At 37.5% G+C, this 26,260-nt stretch overlaps 1 long non-coding RNA gene and 1 other non-coding gene across 6 annotated transcripts; both read left to right on the plus strand.

The window, feature by feature from the left end:
* Positions 1 to 7,601: 7,601 nt before the first annotated feature.
* On the plus strand, positions 7,602 to 25,791 carry LOC146481830 (uncharacterized). Of its 5 annotated transcripts, XR_014864310.1 has the most exons (8): positions 7,602 to 7,677; positions 9,362 to 9,460; positions 11,872 to 12,075; positions 14,611 to 14,675; positions 16,061 to 16,652; positions 17,803 to 17,880; positions 18,256 to 18,322; positions 25,643 to 25,791. It is a non-coding gene; the product is annotated as an uncharacterized LOC146481830 (long non-coding RNA). The 5 variants fall into 5 exon arrangements; XR_014864312.1 differs by lacking the exons at positions 7,602 to 7,677; positions 9,362 to 9,460 and having other exon boundaries at positions 11,673 to 12,075; positions 16,061 to 16,362; positions 16,600 to 16,652; XR_014864311.1 differs by lacking the exons at positions 7,602 to 7,677; positions 9,362 to 9,460 and having other exon boundaries at positions 11,673 to 12,075; positions 16,061 to 16,176; positions 16,588 to 16,652.
* On the plus strand, positions 10,668 to 10,741 carry Trnas-aga (transfer RNA serine (anticodon AGA)). Its single transcript has one exon. It is a non-coding gene; the product is annotated as a tRNA-Ser (tRNA).
* Positions 25,792 to 26,260: the final 469 nt, after the last annotated feature.

Below are 26,260 nucleotides of genomic sequence, written 5' to 3' on the forward strand. Positions count from 1 at the left end.
ATGACAGTGTTGTGTCAAGCTAGTAATGGCCGCGAGTCAGCAATTGGTTAAGAGTCGTGCAGGCCCTTATAAATCTCATATTATATGTACAACAGCCATTGCAATACATGGTAACTTAAATATAGGAACAGGAACAGGTACTAGCTGGGCCAAGATGAACTCGTTCAAGAAAAGCTCTATCTGGCAATTTCATATAAATAGGAGTCACGCAGCCCCGGCGAAACCACCGCCTCTGTTCACCAACGGCCAACAAGTCTCGTTCGGGAAAATAAAACTTCAGCCTCCCCCGCGCCTCTTAAAAAAATTCCTAAACTCCGATGCTGATGGTCCTTTTACAATCAGAGGATATTCATCATTTGAATCGCAGAAAAGACTTTCTTACTCTGAATTTAATTTATCCTTTCCATTTTAAGATTATTTTGCTAACGGAACAGTCAAAACTACATTACCCGTGTAGGGCCTACTTAATGTCGTACCCCGATCTCAGTCGTCGGTTCGGGAATGTCGAACTACCAAATAGAACTACTGAACTACCAAATAGGTAGTGGTCTGTTTGAAGCCCTTTCCTCCGTCTTTAAAAAAGTCTGCAAGGGGAAGCTAGATTCTCAGCTGTCAGTTAATTTTTAAGCCATTGTCAATCTCAGTTAACTTTTACTTCTCATGTGTTTTTGCGGTTTTGCCCGTATCCGTCAACGGTGTCCTACTCATTAGCCGAATAATGCCGAGTAGCATCCGAAGATTTCCGAAGAACTTTCAAGTGATTCCAATCACTTCCGAAACACTACGAACACCGCTTATCATATTTCGACAACCTCACGACTTTTAGAAACAACTTGTGAGAAGCTCTGAGCCATCTTCATTAGGATTGTATTCTCCAGGCATCGACTACACCGTTACTGGCTATACTCATGCAAAGTTTAGCCATCTCAACTAACAGTTTTCAAAACGTCACTCAGCTATCAGTTTAAAAGAAATGCCACTTAAGCAACAGGTAATTGGGGTGGGGAGGGTGAGCGAGAAAATGTGAGGAAAAAAAGGGGGCACTGGGGAGAGGGGAGAGGCATAGCCGCCCTCCAACAAGATTAAAAATTGTGAAAAGATTCAAACCTCCCTCTCTCGTATAACAGAATATATCTCTTATTAGCTTTCTTAACATTTTAATATATCTCCTTGTTAATATTTCTTCATGTCTATTTTCCTTACATTTCTTAATTTTTTTCATTTCTTACAATTCTGCCCGTGGGTGAGTCCATTGCATCTTATGATTTAAAATAAATAAAGTCGAAGTCATGTATTTTGAGACACGGTGTTAACGAACTTATCGCCCCTTTTCGAGCTTTTTTGTGGGTTAATAAAATATGACAAACTAACTGTATGTATGGCCTTTCAACAGCAAAGTTGAAACGTGCTTGCAGCTCAAAATTCATTTGAATTGCTGATAAGCTTTCACATTAATTTATTGAATTATTCATCATTTCTTCTCAACTGCCTCATGGCGGACTTGAGAGCGTGAAGACGTTAAGACTTTCGCAAAGTTCTTGCTTAAAGTAATCTTTAAATCCAACGCTGTTGTCTTTGAGTATCATCCCAACGATTTACACGACTTTCTACGGGGGCAGAGCTGACATGCACAGAGGCCCTGAGGCTCTTTGTAAACACGTGCAGGACACTCGAAAACGTTGAGAAATCGTTACACTGGAAATGTTTCAAGTCGACAGACAACGGCAAGGTAATTATCCCACACAGATTTTCTTGTAACTTCTGCATATCAAATGTATTAGGCTACTTGGTTAAACGTTTATCTTTACGAAGCCACGCCAGTGATGACTTTAAGTCTAATTAAAGAGGAACCGTTCAATTTACGATGGAGCAAAAGCTCAGCTCATTTCGTTCGGTATTCTTTACAAGATGATCCTGGCTTTTGAGAACTGGATTCATATGAAAACTAATGAGCAGTACTTTCCTGTCAATGGAGTTGAAAAAAGAGGTTTAATTTTATTTTACGACTCCCCAATCGGTGAATGAAACACAACAGTGATAAATGTCTATGAGCGTTCATTTATTCAGTTTTTCGCGCGGGCAAATGAGAATTTGAAAAACTTTATGTACATAAATTAATTTAATTAACACTTTGAAATTCTAGGTGCGTAAAAGATCAGAAATAAAATGGTTTTTCTGTATAGCACTATATAATTCTGGTGAAAAAAGTTAATGTAAACATTGAAGTGCTTTATGGTCGTCCAAACGTTTCAATATTCGCTAAGTTGTATTCGCTGTCGCTAAATTACATTCGTTATCGCTAAATTACATTCGCTGTCGCTAAATTGTTCATTCGCTGTCGCTAATACTTATTCGCTATCGCTAAAATGTACCTTCGCTGTCGCTAAATTTCATTTGCTATCGCTAAATTTCATTCGCTGTCGCTAAATTACATCCGCAGTCGCTAATACTTATTCGCTATCGCTGATGTTCATTCGCTCTCGCTAAATTTCATTCGCTGTCGCTGAGTGTTTCCATTTCATGCGCTAAAAATTAACTCAGGGTATCCCCACACGGGAAAGTTTGTGGAAAGCCGCTAACCGCAGATTTGCATTCAAAAGCATGTGAGATCTCACGATGGCCGACGAAAAGGTATGGAAATGCTCCTCTGAAATTAAGATTTCAGATTTAGTTCGCTTCTAAGTCATTCCTCAGTGAAAAGCTGGAGCTAGTATACGAAAAGGCTTTCTCCGGGGCTTTGTATGAGCTTAAAGTTTGGTTCATGGCGCCATCGTGCTTCGTCGAGGCGGGAAAATACGTTCAGGCGAATGCAGCGGGCTCTGTAAAACGGTCGGCATTAGATAACATAGGGTGAAGCGGTCCCGATTGATCGGAATTTTCCGATCGTCCTTGTGACGTCATCGTCCGACTGCTTTCACGAAATAAACAAATTGCTTTATTATCCTTTGCATTGTGTGATAAATTTGCCGGCGGCCAGCTCTGTTGGGACAACTATTCCTCAGTTTACACACTGAAGGACTGACAAAGCAGATTTTTTCGAGGAGTGGATGAATGTTTACATGCCTTTACCATTTTATCTTTGCCCACCGCTTCACTCGATGTTACTTCTTTGTACTGTTGCAGAGGACACTACATAACATAGGGTGAGGAGGATCCGAGCCCAACTGGATCCAGTCTTCGTTTGGAAAAGTATTCCTCATTAATTATTTGACTCAAAAGCAGTTCTTTCGATGAATACATGAATTTTCAACAACCTATGTTGAAGTGTATAAAAATATATTTATTTATATTTTTTTAATGGGAGGACTAGCTTCTTTGTAAAAGCCCGAAAGGTAAATGCTTTAGTCCTCCTCCCTGTTGTAATGTTAAAAGTAACTATATTGGACAATATTTTGCTATCTTTAATCATGGGAAATAAAATAAAGTCTGTGATTTCCTTTCCTGTAATCTAGGCACAGTGTTATAGTTTGAAAATCAATCGACCACATTGCAAGCATTGATGTCTCTATATTGGTGCCTGTTTTTATTTTAAAAAAAATTGTTTGAATTTCGGACATGATACCAAGACTAGAAAGGGCATGCATGTGATCATGAAAGACTACAAACTGCAATTTTATAGGAATTATGTCTCTGGTGTGTACCCAGCAACAAATAGCATCTATGGTGACATTTGCATTTACAACTATGCAATTGTTGTATCCAGACTTCTGAAATAATCCAACCACATTAACAATTTGAGTAAACCTAATCAGAAGTTTTCCCCTTTTTTTTCAACCATTTGATCCTTTCATCAGCCTCTCCAGGGCATGGCAATGGGAAGGGGGCGAGGGGGCTGGGGTAGATTTCTTGTAAGGGGCATTCTCCTGGGGTTGAATTTGTAAAGTCACCAAACATTCTAAATAACAAAAGAGCACTGTCCAGAGTGAAGTTCCTAATTTTCACTAACACGTTTTCTTCTAATTGAAGTTTTGTGTATGTGAGGAACTCCATAATTCAAAAAAAGGATCACAACATGTTAAGTCAAAGGAAGGATTGTGTTGTTATTGTTGTAAGAAGTGTCTCAGTGTCATCCTGTGGATTCTAAATCCATTGATTTTCTTTTTTAATTATTATTATTCCAAAGGTTAGATCCCCACATTTGCAGCAATTGACAGGACTCAGCAGAACTGTATTATGGGGGCAAAAGTTAACCAAAAATTAATAAATATTAACTCACCATGATCTCCAAAGTTACCAGTACCCTTGTAACAGGAAAACTTTACAGTATTTTTCGTTTCAAAACTTGAAAATTATTAGCTTTGCGACCTGATACATAGAAGAAACGTAGCAGGTTCTTTTGGGAATTTGTTCGCAAGGAGCAAAGTCATCATAATTTTCTTCCATTATCAAGACGCGAGCTACGCAAAGGTAAATTACAACTCAAATCTCCCGCCAGATTTTCCCGGGTTCCCGCTAATATAGGCAGTTCAGCGGAAGAAGGGAGTTATTGCTACTCTTCCCAAATATCGGTCAAAGAACACAAAAAAAGCGCACGCGTTGTGTTTGACATTATCGCGCTTTATTTGACCTGCAACGAAAAATCACTTGTTGTTTATGATTCATTTCTGCAAATGCCACTACACGTCATCCTCACCCTATTATGTAGTGCAAAAACAGTACAAAGAAGTATTAAACAGTACTTTCGTGAAAGATGTAAACAGTTTCATCAGGTGTTGAAAATTCATATAACAGCATATGTTCATGTATTCATCGAAAGAAACTGCTTTTGAGTCAAATAATTAATGAGGAATACTTTTCCAAACGAAGACTGGATCCAGTTGGGCTCGGATCCTCCTCACCCTATGTTATGTAGTGTCCTCTGCAACAGTACAAAGAAGTAACATCGAGTGAAGCGGTGGGCAAAGATAAAATGGTAAAGGCATGTAAACATTCATCCACTCCTCGAAAAAATCTGCTTTGTCAGTCCTTCAGTGTGTAAACTGAGGAATAGTTGTCCCAACAGAGCTGGCCGCCGGCAAATTTATCACACAATGCAAAGGATAATAAAGCAATTTGTTTATTTCGTGAAAGCAGTCGGACGATGACGTCACAAGGACGATCGGAAAATTCCGATCAGTCGGGACCGCTTCACCCTATGTTACCTAATGCCGACCCTGTAAAACGAGGATACGGACGGGCGGATGCGGACGGCGGATGGCGGATGGGGCTTTAAAAAAAAAACAAGAAAAAAGAAAATAGCTAGGATTTGATACTCTTAATTTTTTTGGTTAATTACCACCTTCTAAGAAATGCCAGCTTTGGCTATTTTTTTTTTTTTTAATTTGAATTAATTTAAATCTTATTGTCAGTCAAACAGCGAAAACGCTATAGAATGTTTCTTCTCGTTTTTCAACCAAATCAGTCTGAGTTTGCAGAGGAACTCCGTACATTAGTACCACACACCATCCGGCAAAACAACACTTTCATATTCATGAACAGTTACGGGATAATCTAGCCTCCCACTAAAAACGACTGCGTGGGAGGCTAGGGATAATCTGATAAACGGGAAAAGTAATGTATGAGCTCTGACTTGTTAGGCATTATAGATTGGAAATCGTGGTTATTGTTCGAACAGACACATCGATACAAGTTATTAAAGATTATTTTAAGATGTCCAAAGATTTCCCTGCGTAGGATTTGCGAACGTGTCATTTTCCTCCCAGGACATGAAATCTGCACACAAGCGACGTTTCCTTTCAAGTTTTAATTTAGAGCAGAGCATGTCTTGAACAATCGAGACGAATTAAAGATCGCGATTTTTTTTGTGGTCCCTCGCTGAAACGAACATGAACTTCTCGTGCTTGAAAAAATGTCACTTTTTTTCTCTGGGAAAATTTTATGGGTTCCATATTTGGACGTTTGCGGTCACGAAAAAGTTACGTTCTGCAAAGATATCTGATGTAGAGGAACACGAGTTAGAAAAGACAGTATTCCTCGGTTTATTCAGCAGTGGAACACCAATTTCAGGTCCGCTTCTTAAGGAGAAAGCGAAACATTTCTCAGCGCAGTTGAAAGCGGAGTCGACCGATCGCGAAAGCTTCAAAGCATCAACCGGTTGGTTAGACAAGTTTAAAAGTCTATTCACAATTAAATTCTGTTTACTTTATTTCGTTCCTTTACATTACTGTCTCATTAATATTCATATTTTCGATTATCCGGACTATTTATTAAAGTCCCAACGAGTCCGGATAATCGAGGTTCGACTGTACCAAGTTCACGGAGAAGACGACCCCTGACAACTAGGGACTGAAGGCCGCCGCCGAGGCAACTGGGGAAAACCAGAAACTGACCGAAAAAACCTGTTTTTTCTGTCAGGTAAAAAAACTGAATGTTCAAAAAAGGGAAAAACCAAAATCCGCAATGAATATCAAAACCGAAAAGACGCAAAACCCGATCAAAAAAGTCCCCCTATTGTAAGGAAAACTTTGCTTGTGTGCAAATTTAAAGGGAAGAAAATGATACGTTCGCAAATCCTACGCATATAAATCTTTGGACATCTTAAAATAATCTTTTAATACCTTGTATCAATCTGTCTGTTGCCTAACAAGAGCTCGTACAGTACTTTTCCCGTTAATCAGATTATCCCGTAACTGTTCATGAATGTGAATGTGTTGTTTTGCTGGATGGTGTGTCGTACTAATGTACGGAGTTCCACTGCAAACTGATTTGGTTGAAAAACGAGCGTTTTCGCTTTTTGACTTACAATAAGATATAAATTAGTTCAAATTAAAAAAAAATGGCCAAAGCTAGCATTTCTTAAAAGGTGACAATTAACCAATAAATTTAACAGTATCAACATCCTATTTCTTCTTCTTCTTCTTCTTTTTTTTTTTTAAGCCCCATCCGCCGTCCGCCGTCCGCCGTCCGCCGTCCGCCGTCCGCCATCCGCCATCCGCCGTCCGCATCCGCCCGTCCGTATCCATGTTTTACAGAGTCCCGTATTTTCCCGCCTCGACGAAGCACGATGGTGCCATGAGCCAAACTTTAAGCTCATACAAAGCCCCGGAGAAAGCCTTTTCGTATACTAGCTCCAGCTTTTCACTGAGGAACGGCTTAGAAGCGAACTAAATCTGAAATTTTAATTTCAGAAGAGCATTTCCATACCTTTTCGTCGGCCATCGTGAGATCTTACATGCTTTTGAATGCAAATCTGCGGTTAGCGGCTTTCCACAAACTTTCCCGTGTGGGGATACCCTGAGTTAATTTTTAGCGCATGAAATGGAAACACTCAGCGACAGCGAATGAAATTTAGCGAGAGCGAATGAACATCAGCGATAGCGAATAAGTATTAGCGACAGCGAATGTAATTTAGCGAAAGCGAATGAAATTTGGCGATAGCAAATGAGTATTAGCGACAGCGAATGTACAATTTAGCGATAGCGAATAAGTATTAGCGACAGCGAATGTAATTTAGCGACAGCGAATGAAATTTAGCGATAGCAAATGATTATTAGCGACAGCGAATGTACATTTTAGCGATAGCGAATAAGTATTAGCGACAGCGAATGAACAATTTAGCGACAGCGAATGTAATTTAGCGATAGCGAATGTAATTTAGCGACAACTCACAGCAAAATGGACCATAACACCATTGGTACATATCTGCGGCTCAAAAGCTTTTATGCTTGTTTGAACAGGGTAAGCCTGTCTAATTTGTAATATGTAAGACTTTTTTTCACATTACACTTTAATCACAGTCGGGTGAAGTAACTCTTAAACTGAGATTTAAGTTACACTAAAATCGTGGTCAGAAGCATGAAGTATTAAAAGTAACGTAATTTAATAGGAAACTTAACCGCCAAAAATGTCGCTTGGAAATATAAATCTATATTATTTGAGCTACTTTGCGATTATTCCAGTTAACTCAAATTGTGCAATGTAGCCGAACTATCCAGGAACAAATTCGTAAGACAGGCGTTCAAGTAAGAAAGAGATGACAATGCAACTTCACCGTTGTGTGTTCATATTCTCCAACAAAACATTGAATTTGGTCATAAAGCGGTTTTCAATTGAGTTTCGCGTTTGCTGTGGTTTTGCATTACTAAGCTCTGTGATTGGTTAACAAAACTCGCGCCACTTTCTCAACCAATGGGAATCCAAACCAAAACCAATCGTGTTTTCGTCGCACGCGTTTTCCCGCGCTTGGCGCCGGCTACATATATTTGCTTCGAATTCTGATTGGCTCGTTGTGTTGTTTACATCTGTTACGATTGGCCAGAATAATTACGTTGGTTTTGGTTTTGCGACACTCAATTGGAAACCGCTCTATCACGTTGCCGTTGTTTTGCAGAGAAGGGCAAAGAAATATACCAAAATGTATAACGCATGTGCAGCACGGTTGTTTTTGCTCGTTAGACCTTTTGTTTGTGGTGTTCTTGTCAACATCGTTAAGTTCCGTAATATTGCAAAGTGCAGGTCAATTACTGTTCATAGCCAAAGAATCCGGCGCCCGGTGAGGGGAAGGGGGGGGGGGGGGTGTACTCCATATAATGTACTATACCTGGAAGCTACGCCCGAAAGGGGGACCTTTTTCAGGCTGGAGGTATATAAAATGGTTACCGTAGAGATTTACTAGCTGAAGTATAGAAAGGAGGGGTTAACAGTTCTGCGCATGTCCATTAATCAAAACACTTTTTCGCCTTTGCTCGCCATGACCCAAGCCTGTTTAATTTAATTCGTTGTTTATGAACCATTCGGAAGGGAATAGGTAACTCGGGTAGAATTTTTTTCATATGATTACGTTATTTCGCATGCAAATAACTGTAAACACATCAACCGTGGAATAAATCCTGCGGGTCAACGCTAAATTCAGTATCAACAATATGAGTACAATCCAGTAGCATTTTCTGTGAATTTTGGTCATCAGTCACAGTCATTTTGCTTGGACTAATTAAAGAATGTAATTACTAAAGTACATGTGAGTGGGATTTTTAAGGCCATAAAGTTGATAAGAAAGAGAAAAAAATCATTTAGATTCATGCGCATGCGCTGAAGTGTGAACCCCTCCCTTTAAAAGGAGCTTTTAAAATATCTGGAACAGACCCAACAATAAAAAGATAGGGTGTTTCCACTGTAGAAATCTGAAAGGGATACCATTTTCCATGAAAGGTATATGAAATGGCTACTTTTCCTGTCATAAATGGACCTCGGGGCGGAGTCTTCATTTTCCAGTCCATGGTATACAAGCTTAACTTTCCCGCGACTTTGCCATATAGTTCTTTAAATCCCATTACTAACTGGCTGTCGGAGGTCAGTTGCGAGGTCCTTCGTTCCTCTCCCCTCCCTCTGAGTCTTGTCTAACTTGTTTTTCTTGATTATGTAGTTGTTCACCATATGGTGTCATGCCGGTTAAGACAGTTCTTCTTATTGACGTGGACAGACAGTTCGTTACATGCAGCGCCGGGAATTTCTTTAATCACAGGTCAGTGTTTTTGTATTCCTGGTTAGATATGAACATTAGCTTGAGAAACGTTTTATGAATGGGCCGAAATGATGTCACTCTCCTTTCAAGGACAAGCTTCATGTATGAAGGGGGGGGGGGGGGGAACTACAGAGGAGGCGGTACAAAAATTGTATCTGGAGAAGATGGGAAACCATGTTGAAAATTTGGGCATATATGGAGTTGGTAGTTTACAATAACAAACACAACAAAACGATGACAAACACAGTTCTACAGCGGGAGAAAAGACTCACTTGTTACCAAAACAGCAATTTTTTTAGGACTGCAGGCATCAAGTTTTGTCGTAGTATATCAGATTGGTGACACAATATCAGTTCCCCGAGAATCCTTTCATCGAATCTATTTCTTAAGCTAACTTTTTCGAAATTAGCGCAAATTGAGTTTTCGCGTATGTTTCACCCCTTACTCTCAGCTACTCGCGATTGATTACTACACTGAAACAAGAAGACTTAGATGTCATTGTTACATTGAAAATTTACAGACGATACAGCAGAGGTGAAAACCAGCAAAATAAGTTCGAGATCAAACGTTCTGCAACGAAACATAACCTACCGAAATGACCCATTATAAGCTACGATGTCGTGCGTGACTCGCGCTTGCCTCCGCTCGCCTGAAAAACGAAAGAAAGTCACGGCTGTCCTACAGGCTAACGTCTAACTGCAACAAAAACGTTGTTAGCGGGGTTCACAACGGGTTTCAACACTTCCAAGCACTAATATAATTTGATCGATCTGTACCACCACTCTCTATCAGTTGATACTACAGTAATAAACAATAATGGTATCAAATGTAAATCAGGGAGAAACGAAGACTCCCAGATGGGATTTGAACCCATGACCCTCCGTGATCTAGTCGGATGCTCTAACCACTGAGCCACTGGAGACTCTATGGTGAGCAAGGGTCCAATTGTGGGTATCGACTGGAACCCTATCGCGCGGCTACACAGTCACGTACTGACTTTTTTTTCCGAGTCTTCGTTTCTCCCTAATTCACATTTAATATCCTGTTGTTGTTGTTTCTCCGTTAAGTACAGTCACTTGGGAGGTCGATATGCCTTAATGTGACAGCATGATGCTGTTAGTGAGTTCATATGAGTCAGTACGTGACTGTGTAGCCGCGCGATGCGGTTCCAGTCGATACCCACAATTTGACCCTTGCTCACCATAGAGTCTCCAGTAGCTCAGTGGTTAGAGCATCCGACTAGATCACGGAGGGTCGTGGGTTCAAATCCCATCTGGGACTCGGATTTTTTCCGAGTCTTCGTTTCTCCCTAATTCAAATTTAATATCCTGTTGTTGTTGTTTCTCCGTTAAATAATGGTATCAAGGTACCAAAGAAATGCCTAATCATATGTAAACAAGTTTTGGTCAGTTTTTTGACATAATCGTTTGCAATCGTCAGCAACAGTATAACCTGTTACAAATACCCACTTATTTAGCTTTAAGTGGTTATAACTCAAAAACGAGCTGGGTGACCCCCATTTTTAACCAGCATATTCAAATACAAAAACTTTGTAGGAGGGGCTCTGAGCCACCTTAAAATTTCAAAAATTTAAGGTGGTTCCGATGTCCCTCCTAGTTTGAAGTTTGAACTAAAAATCAACTCTTATTGATACAAAATAAAACGGATTATGAGAGAACGCGAGTAATTGCGTTCGACGTAAAAAGAACGCACTCCTTATACAGATTAGAGTCGAGATTGTATGGGACAACGTTGATTGAATGAATGGATCTTGGGACGCGTATCTGGCATCCCCCGCAGATTTTGCAGGGGCGGATGACATCATCACCAACTTGGCAAACGAGAGAGAGCCTGGTGACATCGAACACACTCCCTAATCTTTGATTATTACTAATGGTCTAATGTCTAGTTCGTTATTTATCGGGACTCATCGGGAATAACGATACGTTTCCCTTCTGGGCCGGAGCAAGCGCCTACCGACACTTACACCTTTTGGGAAAAGGTTTGGAAAAAACCTATAGAAATACTTTCGATTAAGTTTAATTGACCATAATCAAAGCATCATGTAGAAATGTTTATTTCGAAACTTAACCTGGGTGGGACTTTTTGAAACACGTGGATTTTTTTGTAGAGAGGATTACCGCTGATAGCTCCTTAGAACTTGTGGGCCCACCATGTGTGCCCAGTCTTCACTCATTTTTTAACGGGTGAAAATCTTATTGGAACGCCTGATTACCGTGAATGTCTTGAATTCACCATCAAATTTGACTTCAAAACTCGTTCTGGACGTGTTTTTTTTCTGTGTGATAAATTAAGGAATAGTTAGTCTTTGCATTTAGCAACCTGAGAGCAGAAAAAAGGAAAATTTGGTTTGAAAGGAATCGTTCTATGTTTACTTTTTTTAATTTTAGGTGAAGTTGAGTTTTGATGAGTTTATATATACTGCGAAATCACCGCCAGTACGCCGATCAATTTGGAGACCTACGCCGAAGATCCTTGATGTAACCTACATAAGATGCAGCCTACAAAGTACTGCAAAGTACTGAATTGAAGATGCAATGATTCCAATCAGATTTCTTGCGCTTTCAAGACACACTGTACTGTGTGACAAGGAGGTAGGCCCTTCTGAAACTTCTGACTGCTGAATTTCAGGTTATGACATAATCAATAAATGAGTGTTGAAACGATACCAAACTTTAGGGAAAATTTTCATTTGGATGATTTAATGTTGTTATTGATAAGGAAATTAGAGGTAAGCCTATCCTTTTGCCCAGATTCTTATCGATGGTTGCATCGAAAGCAACATTGAGGAAATTCAAATATCTTGAAATTGTCACCTCCCAAGTAGATACAATAAATTATCAAATTTTACCTTTTTAGGGACCGATCGTTTATTACGTCCTAGGGGGGGGGGGCGGTGGTTTTCTAAAAAATCGAGTGTTTGAAAATTTTATCCCCCCAAAATTTTTTTAAACAAAGTTCTACCCCCCCCCCCCCCACTACAATGACAGTTTGAAAATTTTACCCCCCCCCCCCCAATGGTTGGCCTTGTGGTTGAATTGTTGAGAAGTTCCTGGGCACAACGCTTGGTTACATGCGAGTCGCTAGCTCTCTGAATCTGAACTGGCAAGAGAAACAATCAGAAGTTAGGCGAAATTCAAGTAAGGAAATGTACCTTAGAATATCTCTTCAATGTCGTGATAATAACGATGCTTTGTTATTGCTGGAGTCTATTCTTCACTCGTCAAAAGAAGGTACACAGAAGGTCAAAGCAGCTCGGGGTTTGAGAGCAGTACAGGAGCATTCGATGTATGGATGTGGATATATAGATTTTGAAGAAGCCTACCATCTCTATTCGTCTTTTAGTCAATATTTTTGCCCAGATAAACAAGCCTTCAGAGATAAACTGCTTGATGAAATACACGGTTTGCATGTCCATGTCATTACTCAACCTATTACGTGCAAGATCTTTGTCGCTCTGAAGAATAGTAGCGATATGGAGAAGTTTCTAGTCGATTTTACCAACTCTATGATTGATGAGAATGATTGCTAAATACATTTAGTTGGTACCTTTTGTATGTCTTAAAATTTTATCCCCCTCACTTTTCGTACAAGGTAAAAAATTACCCCCCAAAAAAGAGCTCATTTAAAAAAATTACCCCCCCTCAAAAAACACCGCCCCCCCCCCCTAGGACGTAATAAACGATCGGTCCCTTACTTACGAAAAGGTACAACTCAAAGATTCTCATAATCAAATTGCTCAAATATTATAACCAATTTTGTCCCAACATTAAATTTTCTTGTTTTCAAGTTCCTGGAGGAATTGAACAAGTAACCTTGTAAGAAATAGAAGAAGGACACGTTTTATGGTGTCTTGTTTGACTGTGTGACTGTGTGATGCGGATTGCAAGTCCAACCCACAAAAATGACCCTTGCTCATGGACCCTTGCTCAGTAGCTCAGAGGTTAGAGCATCCGATCTAGAACACGGAGGGTCGTGGGTTCAAATCTCATCTGAGGCTCGGATTGTTTCTGTGTCCTCTTATGGTCCATTCTTTACATCTCCCTTTATTTCCTTTATAATCCTGTGCAATTGTTAGTCATAACTGTAATAAAATTCTCTAATCTGATTGGCTATCAGCAGCCATGATTTAAGCATTACTGCGCCTTAATTTCAATAATATACAGACTCTGAACTTCAACCCCAAGCTAACTATTTGCGTATTTTGCTGTTGTCAATCATAATTACGGAGACAACCAACTGACCACAAAAAATAGAAATTGACAAAGTGGATCGAAATCTGCCAATCACAGCACACGAACATGACCTTTTGACCCAGTGAGCCAATTGTCGTTGTTTTCTAAGAGGTGCGCTCTAGTGATTGACGGCAGTGTAAAGCGTAACAGTTGGTTGAATTTGAACTTCAGAGTCTGCATGTTATTGATAGGCACACTAATTGGACAGTGTATGCATCATCCCTAAGTAATTGGATAGCACACGCCATTGCATGTGCTGTAATAGGTCAGTTGCACTTGATCAGGGTCCTTTTTCTCACATACAATTTTCCTAAATAAAACGTTGAGGCTTGGAATTTTGGAGGCACGGGGGTCTTTCAGTTCCATACTTCCAGAAGGGGAAGAACTTGTCTTGCTATTCTACTGTACAACAAAGGAAAGATTTATGACCGAGAAAATGATTTGTGACAAAACATGGCAAACAGACAAGCCATAGGTCAGAACAATAATTTATTAATAGTTTCTCTGGTACAGTTCATCTACAGTGTATCTCGTTAACAAAAGAAACCTCTTACGAAAGGGACTTAAAGTAATCACCAGAACCATAAAAAAGTCAATTGAATACACCCCTACTGTTAATTTATTGATTGTTTAAACATATTAGCATATTGGCGGGAGTTTCGGTAACCAATCACAGAGTGTAATACTGGAAAACCAAAGCAAACATGAAATAACTTTAAATTTGACACTCAATTGAAAACCGCTCTATGCAATCAATTACAACTAATTAATGAAAGTCTATTTCCAGTCTGAGATTTAAGGGGTTTGAACTTATAGTGATAGTACTTCATTTGCAACAATTAACCTGCATGACTTTTACAGCTGTGTTTACAACCGTCTTTACTTTGTTTGTAGGTCAGAGCCAGGAGACACATTCAGGTGGAACCGCAGAAAGTTTTGTTTGTAACCTCTGATCCTTGGTAAGAATTTAAACTTTATAAAAAATTTATCAATGCCAGAAGTGCAGCCTTGTTTTCCTCGGCATTTGAAGAGAGTTGCAAGCAAACAGTATTTAGGGCAAATGAAGACTTGCAATGTCTCGCATTTTGAAAATGAGATGAAAAGGCACCAAACACAATGTTCGTATAAACTTGAATCTTGACAATAAATGCTGGATATTTGGGCAATTTTAAATAACTGAATGCTTACAAAAGCATGCTTGCCTAAGGCTTGTATTCCCTTTTGCATCCTCTTTTGTGTTTCCATTTGTGAGCTCTTTTTCATTCTCTTTCCTGTTTTCTTCGGCAAGGTACAGGAATTTGTGAGAGGGGGTCTTAAAAGTGAAAATTTTACAAGCAAAGTATGAAGCTAAACTGGAATTTCCTGGGAGGAGGGGATGCAAAACAAAAAACCTTCCATGGGGGGAGTATGGATATTTTCTGGAACTGCACATTACAGCTAAACAGAAAAATAGAATACAAAAATTTCAGATGTCATGAAAAATTGCAAATTTCAATTGGGAATTGGAATAAACTCTGGTTTGGTTATTTGAGTTTCCATGAAAATAAAAGAATATAAAATGAATTGGCTGCCATTTATGAAAAGCCGGCCCATATATGTTGATTGACGATCTCTGATATCAGTTTTCAAACAAAGTAATGGTGTTTTGAAGTCTCACAATTTGATTTCTGTTCACTATGTTCTATTTTTGAACTGTCTTATAAACTCAAAACTAAAGCAAAAATGATTGTAAAGTCCCCAACACAATTTTAGAGGTCAGTGCATGGTGCACATCTTTCAACAACCAAATGCTTCAACAGTGTTCAAAGCGGGTAATATATGTCTGTAGGCCTTGCAGGTCAACTTGAACTAACTTGAACTAATAAAGTTGATCTTTTGTGGGTCTACAAAATAGTTTGATTTCCCACATTTCTCCATTTACAATGCTCTATAATCATATATATTTCATTTGTTTTGGTTACCTTGCTTTGTAACACTGAGCTGAGTGACTTATATAATTGGTGATTTACACATCTTTTTGTGTTATGTGGTGTCAAAAAGGTTTTAATTAGAAGTGCAACTTTATTAAAGCCCCAAATTTCTCAAGGCTATTTCTGGGAGATATACGTATCTGCAAATTGTTTGCTGGCACACAAATTCAAGACCCACTATCTTTTTAAATAACTCCAAAAACCTCTTACAAGGGTCTTTTAGTATTTCATCCGAACCAGCTAGAATACAGCCAATCGAATACACCCCTACTGTTAATTTATTGATTGTTTAAACATACTAGTATCTTAACTTTACTGAGTTGAACTCATCATGACAATAGTGAACCTTGTATGTTCTTCTTATTTTTTTTAAGGTTGGTGTCAGCTGTATATTTACTCACAAGGGTCCAATACTCAAGAATCTCTTGACAACATGGATTACTCGGTAATCATGATTGGAGAATCAAGCACCTAAAGATCACTGGATGCAGGTTAAGATTTTGTGTGACTTGACTTGACTTGACTTATTTCGTTGTCCCCAAGGGGGGAAATGGGCCGGATTTTTTTCTTCATTGTGCCACTTGGTCACGTGTAACCACTGCTGCTTCACTCCACAATGCAAAACCCAAGGCTCAGTCCTTTCTTTTTCTGCGGTTGTGTACCAGGTTAAGATTTTGTTTAATATATAATTTTGAGGAGAATGAGAATGATTTTGTATTGACTGTCTTGAAACCCAAAACAAAATTATCTGTATTAATGCAACCAATTAACAACAATTTAAAATTAATAAAAGTTTATTTTATTTTGAGGTGCTTGAACCAGTGATTCATACGACTTCATTTGAAACAATAGCTACTAATAGGTGTGTTCATAACTTACAGTCTTTTATGTTTTGTTTGTGGGTCAGAGCCAGGAGACACATTCAGGTGGAACCGCAGAAAGTTTTGTTTATAGCTCTGACCCTTGGTAAGAATTTAAACTTTTATCAGCGTGACTTTATGATTTTTAATAGCTTATTAAAAAAAATATTTAATCAATGCCACGCATACAGCCTTGTTTTCCTCTACATTTAGAGAGACTCACAAACAAATGGTATACAGGGCAAAGACTTGCAGTGTCTGCCATCAATTGAAAATGACTTGAATTTAAGGCACCAAATGCAGTGTTCCTATGAGGATCTTGACATTAAATGCTCAAGATTTTTACAAAGCCTAAGGCTTGCATAATTCCCCTTTTGTATGGATTCTCTTTTGTTTTCCTATTTGTTCACTCTTTTTCATTCTCATAATTTGTTTACATGTGCTATGGAAAGGTACATGAAAATAAATGTGGGACACTTAGGGTAGAGATTAACTTACAGTGTGCAGTGCACAGATCAACAAAAGGAGTTCAAACCTGGCTAATTACTAAATTAAATTAATAATATACAGCTTATCTTCCTGAATTCACCACAGTCAAAACTGGATTATTTTGGAGGAGTCTTCAAAACTCATAATTTCCCTTATCTACTTATTAATGTTCATTTTAATCATTGTGTAGTTCCAGAAAAATTTATCCATACCCACCCCGTGGAAGGTCACCAGAAATTCCTAGGGGGAGGGGGGTCTTAGAAGCCAAAATTTTAGAAGCAAATTACAGTATGAAGCAAAACTGGAAGTTCTTGGGGAAGAGAGGGTGCAAAAAAAAACCTTCTGTGGGGGGAGTATTGATATTTTCTGGAACTGCACATTATACAGATTGTTTTGCAATGTGCTATCAGTTACTTATTTCTCAGCATGTGATCGCAAGATATATATAGAATAGGGCATTGTTGTTAGAGTAAGCGCACATTTCTTAGTTTTGTGACACTGTGATTAGTCGTAGTATTTGTTACACATCCCCTACCCGCTGTGGTGGACAAAGCTGGACTTTCTTCTCATTTTCTCTGTACGTTACTTCTTGGAAATAGATCTCTCTCTATGCCAAACCAAATGGTGTGGAACTTTGTATTTTCTCATCTCTGTTGCCAGTAAATATTTCAGGGCCAGGACTAAGTGTTGGTATTGAGTTTGACAAACCTCTTTATGTTTAGCTTAAGTTTAGACTTTGAGAATGTTTTTTTTTTTTTTTTTTTCAGGAACAGAAGACCAAACAACACATGAAATCATATGAGTGAGAATCGCCTCCTATGAGTCTGAGGATGCATTTAATACAGGTATGCTCCCATTTTTCACTTTCTCTAGGCTTGAGAAAAATAAGACACATAGGACTTCTTGTTTAGCTTCCACTTGCCTTCTTTTTACAGGAATGAAAAATTTGTAAACAATAATAATTATTAATAATGCCATGATTGTGAGTTCTCCTATAATATTTCCCAGCAAATTATGTATCTTCATGAGTGTAGTTCGGCTGCCATGTTGTATTTGCAAAGTCATGATAATTCAATTTACATTTTGTGAAGGCTTGACTTTTAATCTTAATTTCCAATCTATGATTTATGTCACTTGAAACAGTAATATTTCTTCATTTGAAGCATTAGCTACAGTTGTGTTTACAACTGGCTTAAAATGAATACTTAATTTGTCTATAGGTCAGATACAGGAGACACATTCAGGAGGAACCTCAGAGAGTTTGTTAATGCCTCAGCCTGTTCCTTGGTAAGAATTTAAACATTTACTTTATTTAAAATTAAGCTTATTAGACTATTCCGTTTTAATCAATGTCGCAAGGTTTTTGTCTGGGTTTATAGCGGCCGGCACACAAGCTGACAGTTTTTAAGGCATAGATCACTTGCAAAGTCTGCTATTTTGAAAATAGGACAAAAATGTACCAATTACAGTGTTTGTATTGAAGAACTTCAGTTAATTGACAATAAATGCTTGAGATTCTGGCAAGGCCAAAGATCAGAAAAACATGCCATTATAAGAAAATTGATAGCCAACAGAGTGCAGTCTGTAGCAGCAGTTACTGTAGTAATTTTTAAGTAGCAGTACATTTGATGTCTAAGCACTAAATTTGGATATTGGGGTAAATGTGCTCTTTCTATTAGTTACTTAGCTGTCAATTTGTTGTTTGAATTTCACAACTTTCCAAATCAAATCGAATAGATCTTGAAATGAAGAACTTTTAAAAGAAGAACCAACCAAAAAGAAGACTAAGCACTGTGACCCACAAGCATAATATTTTGATAAGCAAAGTAGTACAAATAAATGTAGGCTGTGTAAATTTTTTTTGTTTGTTATATGTACTAGAATGTGACAATTTTGGGCTCTGTCTAAGACATCTGGTCAACATTGTATTGAACATGACACCAAGTGCTTTAAAGTTTAAGTCCTTGTTTAGATAAGGCCAACAGTCATGTTTTTTCATCATAGCCAGCTGTTTTGAATGACATATGTCTGGCAAAACAACAACAGAACTAGGGCATGTCTAATTAACCTCATTTGGTTGAAGTTTGTTTAAAATTCTATCATTTAGAAATTTGTTTATTATTTTCATGATTAACCCTCTTTTAATTCAAAATAAATGGCTGGTAAGTGAATTATTAGGAAAAAACAACAACAACTATAACAAAAACAAACAAAACAAAACGAAAAACAAGGTGATATTGATACATGTTGATGAAAAGTCGGCCTTGCATAAATTGCATCATATTAAGCCAATCACCTTCGCATTGACAAACCTTAATTTACATTCATCTTCAAGTTGGCTCATTCTGAAAGGTTCAATCAAGATACCAGCTATGGCAAACATTCAAATGTGGCATGGAAAACCTTAAATTTTGTTTTACAGCTGTTGGTCTGATATTTTTAATACTCCGAGACAGTTTATATAGCAGATAGAATGAAAGCATGCATTTTAAATGCTAATAATTTTATTACAATAACTTAATAGCTGCATATTAAAGCATTTGTACTTGGTCAAAAGAATATATTTAACGCATCACATATATCTTCAGAGATGAATAGGTTGATGAAGGGCTGATAATGTTTTTAGAAAAAACTCAAACTGTCTTTTAGAAAGATCTGAACTCAAACTGACACCAACTTCTTTAAATACTGGCAAGGGCCCTAAAGACCACCGTTTGTAAACCTTGTACAGGAACAGGATTAAAACTAAGGACTGAAACCATCCAATGTTGAGGTAATAACTGTTTCACCGAGTCCTCTGTTAGTTACATTATTCAAAGGTGGTCTATGTCAAAAGCAAACCAAACCATTGAGTGACTTTAATTTCCTCACATTCTCTCAGTGTAATTTTTACATGACGAACTACATATACTTTCATGGCCCGGCACAAAAAGATTCAAATGGAACAGAGAACTTTAGAAAAATACATCATTTAACTGAATGACTTTTCACATTTACTATGAATACTGAGCGAATTTTATACGAACAGGAAATTTTTTGTAATTCCGGCAATCAGATAAGAAGAACAAACATTAGAGTTATCATATTTATATTCGTAGAGACATTTGAAATCAAATGGGAACCAGCCCAGGCCTTTGGGGTTAAGGTGAGCCCATAACTTGTAGATGACACCATAAGTTCAATAAAAAAGCTTAATATGTAGCTGCACCTTGCAAAGTAACTAAAAAGTAACTAATGATTGGAGAAATGAATTAGGCTGAACAAGAAAACCAGACTCAGACCAATCACACCTTAGAGTCTTCACCAGTGTTCTCTTATAGCTTATTGTACTTGTTCCCAAAAGCATTTTTGATTCTGTGTACAGCGTATTTAAAAATCCACTGAATTCATAAAACACTTTGAAAAATATGTACATCTTTTTGCAGTGTGGAAAGAATTTCAAGTCAAGTGCATTAATTTGTTTTTGTAGTGGTTAGTGTGTTTGAAACCTTCCAACTTCTTGAATTTTTGGTGCAAAGATGGTTAGAATCCTGTTGACATCCATTAACCTCTTAGCTTGCCGGTAACATAACGTTTGTAATCACGCAACAGTTGCAAAGACTTCAAACCCTTAATGAACTATTTTACAACGTTAAAACATGTATTTGATTTTCTCAAGTTGTCGAAACACCAGACACTCTGATCTCTGCAGCAACAAACTTAACAACGGGCTATTCTGATCTGGACAGTTACAACAGACATACTATAGTCATTCCTAGTATTTATACACTTGCATCTAAACACCAAAAATTTGGGACTCCACTCCAACATCATTCACAAAATCTTAAATGTTTGACAAGCGCCTATGTCGGGTAACTGAGTGCCGTCCTCAGGAATATCAGTAGTCTGTCTAATGTGATCCTAGGTTCTACCCACTTAGTCCTTTAAGCAATTCCCTTAATCCAGAGACTACACTAGACAGACCATGCCAGTTACTGATACTACGTAAATCTTTGACTTTTCCACTGATGAAGGGCCAAGCCCGAAACGTTTGGACTTATTTCAACATAATGGCACTCAAGACTCAACACTCGTATTCGAGAACTATATTTTACCTTTCACTGTTTATAAGTTAAACTTTAATTAGTTACTGATACTCTTGGTTTTAAACCAATTAACTAAACAACAGCCTTTTGAAGGACAACTGTCACCCAGACAATCAAACTAAACAGACTACTGATACTTGTGGGTTAATTAAAGCAACAGTATTTTTAAGGACAACTGTCACCCAGACGATCACACCAGACAGACTACTGATGCTTGTGGGTTAAAATAACGGTAGTTTTAAAGAATACTCTCACCCAGATGATCACATTAGACAGACTACTGATATTCCTGAGGACGGCACTCAGTTACCCGACATAGGCGCTTGTCAAACATTTAAGATTTTGTGAATGATGTTGGAGTGGAGTCCCAAATTTTTGGTGTTACGGTCTGTCTGTAGATAGTATATTAATTTTGGAATGTATTCCCTTCTGGTAGCCCGTACTACCAACAATAACAATGAAAGAAAATTAGGTCGGTGTCAGTTTTCAGTGAGGCGAGTTGGCATGTTGAGAGTGGAATGTTATCCCTGGTCTGCTTATTGTCTGAATTGAGTACCATATTGGTACAACATTTAATTTACAAAACTCCATTCCTTTGCACCAAAAATCTTCATTTGTGTAGTCACCTGTCAACTATATTATTTTTAGCTGTTATTGAGTCTTATGAAAGTCAAAGAAAATAGACACAAAGACAAGCTTTTAACCAAAATTATTTAGGCTATTTATTACCTGATAATTGCCAATGGCTGAGGCTTTCTATTATCAGAATGCCTGAATTAGTAAGTAGTAGCACAATGTACTACTTTTTCAGGTCACTTAATTCCATGCTTGGTAGTTCAGAAACCTTGTTCTGATTTTCTGGTACACTACCAGCAGAGTTGCGGTACAAATTATGACCCATTTTATTGACGTTCTAGTCCATAATTGAAACTTATTTGTAGTCAGAAAAGATTTCAGGCTGAGCAAAGTGTCTATTTTCAAAGTAAATTTTTAATGTGTCCAACTTTTTCTCAAGCATTTTGTTTTCCTCTAAAAACAGTGGGCTTTATTTCTCTCTTATAATTTAGCAAGAATGCGATCAATTACTCAGTACAAGTGCCAAAATATTTAATTAAATTCCAGACATTTTGGATTCAGCCCTTCATCAGTAGAAGTCAAGTTGATGTTTGTTGAACCTTTATTTAGTTATTGTAGACTGTTTCATGATAAATTTATTGTTTCTATGGTGTTTCTGTCGTCGTTTAATTTAAGTTTTCTACACAAAGCCTCCATGGCCTAGGGGATAAGCTTGTGCTTCTTGACTTAAACACATGACAGCCTATCTCTCTGCCATGGTTTAATTTAAGTTGTGTTATGACTTAAGGCAAATAGGGAGGGGGAGGGGGGTTTGATACCATCAACGGACAGTTTTACTTATTTTCTTCTTAAACTTGGATTTGCCTTTTTCTTTTTCTTTTTTTTTTTTTTTTTTTTTTTTTTTTTTTTTTTTTTTTTTTTGAAGATATGATTTTTGAAACCAGGAATTGGTATTTTTTTTCTTGACTTTTTTTACTGATGCACAATTTTTGAAACCAGAAATTAGTATTTTTCTTTAATTTTTTTTATTGATATTGGTGGCTTCAAACCAGTAATTGCACCAGACAGGCTACCTGGGTTGATACCATTTTCCATACAACAGCCTTTTTGAGGATTATTCTCACCAAGACAATCACAGTAGACAGACTATGGACACTCGTGGATTCAATTCATTGCCTAGGACTTTTCTCACCCAGACAGACTATGGATACTGCTGGGTTCACACCATTTACTTAACAACAGTCTTATTACGGACTACTCTCAAACCATTTAATAAACAACTGAATCACACTAGGCAGCTGTACCATTAACTTTTAGTTTAAAATGATTTTACACCAAGAATTCAAGGCTGTGTTACTTGTTGCCCAGTGATAGTTTGGCTGCTTCTGGGAACACTGGAAAAAGAAAATGATTTATTTACCAAAACATTAAGGTTTCTTTGCTATCTCGTGGCTGACATAAGAGGTATTCTGTAGTCTGAATCAGTTTTTGGTACACAATGTATTTATTAACTGTGACTCTCCTTGCTCTTTAGTGCCTAGTTCCAGTTCAAATATAACATATTTCATTGCCTGCCTTTGTAAAACATTTAGAATTTGTTGACAAAGTTTGGTGGCTCTTTTCTTTTTATTAATGATCAGTTTGTCATTCGATTAATACGGACAAAAAGATTTTAGGCTGAAGCAGTCAGCATTAGTAAGGATGTTTGGTTACTAGAATCCCTTTTTCTTGGAAAAGATCTGAGATTATTTTATTTTTGTGGGTTTTTTATTTGCATTTGAAAGTTTTGAAATGGTCTGTTCAGTGAAAATTGAAGGGTATCGGTTGTTTATGTCGAAGCACAAATTTTTGATAAATGTATTAAGCACTTGTTTCATCAGTTTTGAGTCTAATTCATTTAGTTTCAGTGAAAGGTTTGATAGAGTAGGCAAGTGATTTTTCAGGAAAATTGTCGGGTCATTTTTTAGCCTTACGGATTTCACCCATAGACCAAAAACATTAGAAACATGACATGGAAAGTTACACGTAACTTTCATTTGGCTGCTGGTCACAGTTTAGGATAACACATGCTTCAGTAGAACCACTTTATTTTCAGGAAAATAAAAAGACTACCAGGAACCATGAAATGCTCACTATAGCTTTGAATGCTCACCTTTGAGATTTCATCCACAGGCTCAAAACTTGAACCATCTTGTACAGCATAATAAACAGCACCACAGGAAAGTACTGCACAGTAGCTTTCATTTGAATGGTCACACTTTAGGATTTTGTGCACAGACTCAAATGTTAGAACCACCTTGTACAACGTAATATACAACACCACAGGGAAGTACTGCTCAGTAGCTTTTATGTGAATGATCACACTTTAGGATTTTATGCACAGACTCAAATGTTAGAACCACCTTGTACAGCATAATAAACAGCACCACAGAAAAGTACTGCTCAGTAGCTTTCATTTGAATGGTCACACTTTAGGATTTTATGCACAGACTCAAATGTTAGAACCACCTTGTACAGCATAATAAACAGCACCACAGGAAAGTACTGCTCAGTAGCTTTTATTTGAATGGTCGCACTTTTGGATTCTATGCACAGACTCAAAAGCTAAAACCTACTTGTACAGCAAAAATAAATAGCACTTCAAGAAAGGTACATCTCAGTAGCTTTTATTGGAAATGTCACACTTTAGGATGTAATGCACGTATTCAAAAGTTTGAACCACCTTGTACAGCATGATATCTAAGCTGATGCTTTTTTGGCCGATGATTTCTTGTTGGTGTTTTTCGACATTTTCTGTAACCTTAATTTTTACTGAAATAAAATACTGATTTAAAATTTTTCCTTGATGCTTCAAGAGAAAAAAATGGAACTTAATTTCTGGTTATGAAAATGTAGGAGCACTTAAAAAAGCATTAGGGGTTAGTCCAGACTTTTTGGGTTTGGCCCTTTATCAGTGGAAGTCAAAATGATGTTCGTTGTACCTTAAGTTAGAGTTGTTGTAGACAGTTTCATGATTAATTGGTTGTTGAATCTTGACTTAGACTGTCGTGTGTCTGTCGTCGTTGAATTTAAGTTTTCTACACGTTGCCTCCGTGGGTAGTGGATAAGATTGCGCTTCTTGACTTTAACACATGATAGCCTATCTCTCTGCCGTGGTTTAATTTAAGTTGTGTTGTGACTTTAGACGAATGAGGTGGAAGGGTTCCAACCACCAGCCGGCCGTTTTACTTCTTTTTTTCTTAAACTTAGATATGCTTTTTTCTTTTCTTTTTTTTTTTTCGGAGTTATGAATTTTTTTCTTTAATTTTTTTATTGGTGCACAATTTTTTTGTTTTTTTGCATCAATTTATAATTTAAAGTTAAAAAATTTCTAATTCCTTGGTAAAAAAATATCTCCGGAAAAAAAAAAGAAAAAAGAAAATCTAAGTTTAAGAAAAAAAAAGAAGTAAAACGCCCGGTTGGTGGTTGGAACCCCCCTTCCCCATTCGTCTTAAGCCACAACACAACTTAAATTAAACGACGGCAGAGAGATAGGCCGTCATGTGTTTAAGTCAAGAAGTGCGCGCTTATCCACTAGGCCACGGAGGCTTCGTGTAATAAAGAGGGGTCAAATTTACCTATAGGTTGGTTCTGGGTCTATTGTTCTCCCGGTCCTATTGTTTCCGATATGCTGATTAGCGTTAATTAGTCATATTTTATTCACAGTCCGTGAAGAAGTTTGCACGCTTCGTAAGAACAAAACACAAGAAAATATTAGAATATCAGACAAACGCAGCAAGAAAAGCGCGAAATAATGAAAACAGTATACGTCCAAAAATAAAACGTACGCTTTGCTGGAAAATGTATAACAATTTTTCGTTGTTTGTAAAATATATAACCTAGCAGTGCGTAGGAATTATTACCTTTATAATTTAAAGAATTGAATTGTTTGGAAATTCTGTTTCAGGTACGCTTTCGTTCATCTCAAGTAAGTTTCACGCGCTGAAGATTAAGATGAGAAAGTAAAGAAACCGCCAACTTTACCATAAATACAAGGTTAAATGTCAATTGTGACGAAACGATTTTCTTTAAGTTTCGAAAATATCGCCTTTACAAGGAAACAGTAGCTTTCGTTTGACTTTCGTTTAATAGTAAAAACTTTCGAGTCCGGTCTCGAAAGGTAGAACAACCGTGTAGTATTCAATATATACTATAGAATTTTGTGCACGGACTTGAAAGTTAGAACCGTGGGGGTAAGGGTCACAACTTTTACTAGTACAGTCGTTTTTGAACACTGTATTCCAACATTCTAAAATAGTAGGTTTGAACACTGTACTATTAGAGTAGGTTTTGAACACTGTATTCCAACATTCTAAAATAGTAGGTTTGAACACTGTACTATTACAGTAGGTTTTGAACACTGTATTCCAACTTTCCAAAATAGTAGTTTTGAACACTGTATTCCAACATTCTAAAATAGAAGGTTTGAACACTGTATTCCAACATTCTAAAACAGTAGGTTTTGAACACTGTATTCCAACATTCTAAAATAGTAGTTTTTGAACACTGTATTCCAACATTCTAA

The sequence above is a fragment of the Pavona decussata genome, unplaced genomic scaffold (genome assembly GCF_977016875.1).
Source record: "Pavona decussata unplaced genomic scaffold, jaPavDecu1.1 SCAFFOLD_48, whole genome shotgun sequence".
In the NCBI taxonomy this organism is placed as follows: Eukaryota; Metazoa; Cnidaria; class Anthozoa; order Scleractinia; family Agariciidae; genus Pavona; species Pavona decussata.